This window comes from Urocitellus parryii, chromosome 4 (genome assembly GCF_045843805.1).
Source record: "Urocitellus parryii isolate mUroPar1 chromosome 4, mUroPar1.hap1, whole genome shotgun sequence".
NCBI classification, from domain to species: Eukaryota; Metazoa; Chordata; class Mammalia; order Rodentia; family Sciuridae; genus Urocitellus; species Urocitellus parryii.
In genome coordinates this window covers 142,016,480-142,019,474 of record NC_135534.1, presented here as the reverse complement: position 1 = coordinate 142,019,474, position 2,995 = coordinate 142,016,480, and positions in this window count along the sequence as shown.

The window sequence follows — 2,995 nt, the reverse complement described above, 5'->3', positions numbered from 1 at the left end:
AACCCAGACCACTCTCTCCTTCCCCTTTCCCAGATCAAAGAGGCAGAAACACTTGACAAATGAGGAATGGAATAGAATTTCCTCAACCTGATGAAAAGTGTCTAACTGGATATGGTGGTGCACACCTGTAATCCCAGCTACTCGGGAGGCTGAGGCAAGACAATTTCAAGTTAGGGGCTAGACTGGACAATTTTATGAGACCCTGTCTAAAAACTGAAAAAATAGAAATTGGGATGTAGCTCAGTGGTGGAATGCCCCTGAATTCAAGCCACAGTGTTGTGTGAAACAGACTGGTCAAGAAGCAGCAAGCAACACTTAGAGAGGAGAACTCCAAACTTTATCTTACACCAGAGGGCCCAGAGGAAAATTAAACTCCAAATTCTGAGCCCTGATCCATGGTATCTTACAACATTTATAGGTTAGTGGGCATCATCTTAGACCCATGCTATCATTGGGTTATTTTTCCCCTTTTGATTCTTAATCTACACAGCAGAAGGCATGCTTACAGAAACAACAACAACAACAACAACAAAAAACTCTTTTCACAGGCATCTGTTACATTTCAAGAGGGAGTAGTCATACTCCTAGGACAGTTATTTACAATCCAAAAGGTAGGGACCCATGGTTAATTAGGTTTTCCAGAAAAATGCTGAGAGAAGGGAGGGGAACTTACCCTTTCCTATAATTTCATTTCACAGTCAGGTCTGGTTTTGCCATCACACCAGTACAGAATTTGGAGGGGCCTCATAGCTATCACACTTAATGGTGAGATAGTAGATACTTTCTCCCCAAACTCAGAATGGGACAAGAAATCCTCTTTCTCCACTTCTATTCAGTTCTAGGTAGGGAAATTAGGCAAGAAAAAAATAAGGCTTCAATTTAAAAAAAATTCTAATTGTAAATGTAATTTTTAATTGAGAGTTAATCAACTGTTTCCCATTTTATATCATCGATGTCTCTTATTCTGCACAGCCCAGAAATCAAGCTGAGTTTGAATTAAAATCCACTTTCCAAGCTGCTTCTGAAAGATAAAAAAAGACTAATTGGTTTGCAGCTCCTTCAAAGCCCATACAACAGGTTGAGTTTTAGATGTTTAATCATTTGTGGTTTTGTTTATTTTTATGGGTGCTGAGGATTGAACTGAGTGCCTCACACATGCTAGGCAAGTGCTACAACCATAGCCCCATTCAAATTTGAAGAAGTAAAACTCTCTACGTAGAGAAAGCATGGTCTTTGTATATAAAATTCTAATGAATCCTCTAAGAGTTATGAGAACTAATTTTAAAAATTCAGTGAGAGATTTCAAGATTATAAAATAGAGGAGGTCGTCTGGCTCCTCCTGTGGCAAGAAACCAAGAAAGCAGATGGGCAGCTTCTCAGCAAGGTGAGTGAATAAGGAAGGAAGGAAGGAAGGAAGGAAGGAAGGAAGGAAGGAAGGAAGGAAGGAAGTAAATAAATAAATAAATAAAATGGAGGGGATTTTAAAACTGGACACTCAAATCAGATCAGGGACTCAGAAACTTAGATATAAAAAAATAAGGAATAAATCCCCAGTGGCACAGCTGATGATGCTGTGGCTGGTCCCAAAGCACCAGCAAGTGCAGTCTCCCCACGAGCAAAGTAAAGGGATAAGGGAATTAGAAGAAACCATATTTTTAGGAGGCCTGAGGCATATCTGGGTAAAGATCAAGGACGTGGCCCCGCTAGCCTGAAACATGATCTGCACAATGTGGGGGAGGGGGTGGGCATCATCTCTTCAGGCAGCATGTGGAGGGCAAAGGAAGGAACCATTTTGTAACCAGAGCCTGGGGAGCCAATTGGCCGAGGGAGCCAATTCCTGGTAAAACCAAGTTTGGCTTGAAATATAGGCCTAGTAAATATACAATGCATGACATAGAGCATGCTTAAATGTCCTGGAGAAAAATCAAACCTAGGAAGAGGTTTATGCAGGGGTCAACTAGTCATGGAAACCCACCTGGCCCTATCCTCTCCTTCCAATCCAGCTGCATGCAGAACCTGCTGGGAGAGACTCCACTGGCCAGGAATTCAGAAGGATGGTGGTAGGAGAGATTGAGTTTGGAGACGGAACCCCAAACCAGAAAACGTCAGGTCTGCAGGTGTTGTAGGGGACTAAGAATTGGCTCCCCCACCACACAAGTGGAACCCAGGGGAGTGAACCCAGTTTTCAGCAAGGACTGGCAATGACTGATCCCTGGAGATGTGCTTATTTAAAATCTCCAAACCAATTGGAATTCAGCAAAAAGACTGGAGCCCACCTAAAACTAAACCCTGACTCCAGGAATTCCACCTGTGGGATTGCCTTTCTCACTCTTGAAGTCCAGAGGGTGGAGCATCACACTCCAGATGACCCCACTGTTAGGTCGGTGGTGGCGACTTGGTGGCGACTTAGAACAAAGCAGCCGCACAGGAAAGGAACATCAACCAGGTGCCATCGGAAACGCCTGACAATCAGGACCCCCTGGCCAATCCTGGAATTCAGCCAACTCCCTTGACCAACTCCAAAGGGACAAGGGATCCTAAAAACACTTTTCCTGTCCCAAGCCCTTCCCTTCCTTCAATAAGCCCCATAAAAGTCCAGTCTGGCTGAGCTTCCACGCAGTTTCTCCTCAGACCCTTCTCCTGTCCACTCTGTCCATCTGATTGAGTTCCAACCAAGGAGTGATATCTCAATAAAGCCTCGTTCGCCGGCCCCTTTTAAATCTGCCTCCTTTGGTCGCTGCCACCTCGCCTGATCTGACACCCACCTGCCACTACTGAGAAGAGAAGCTGAGAATTTTTGAACTCCAACAGAAAGAATTCTTTAACTTGTCATGAAGATTTTATTCTTTTTTCTTCTTTTCTGTTTTCTTCTTTTCTCTGTATAATTGTGATCTTAATAGTTCATGCACATTTATACATTACTCTATTTGTTTCATTTCTCACTTCCATCATTTTTTAAGCCAGTTATTTTTTATGGATAGTTTTTTGAGGACTA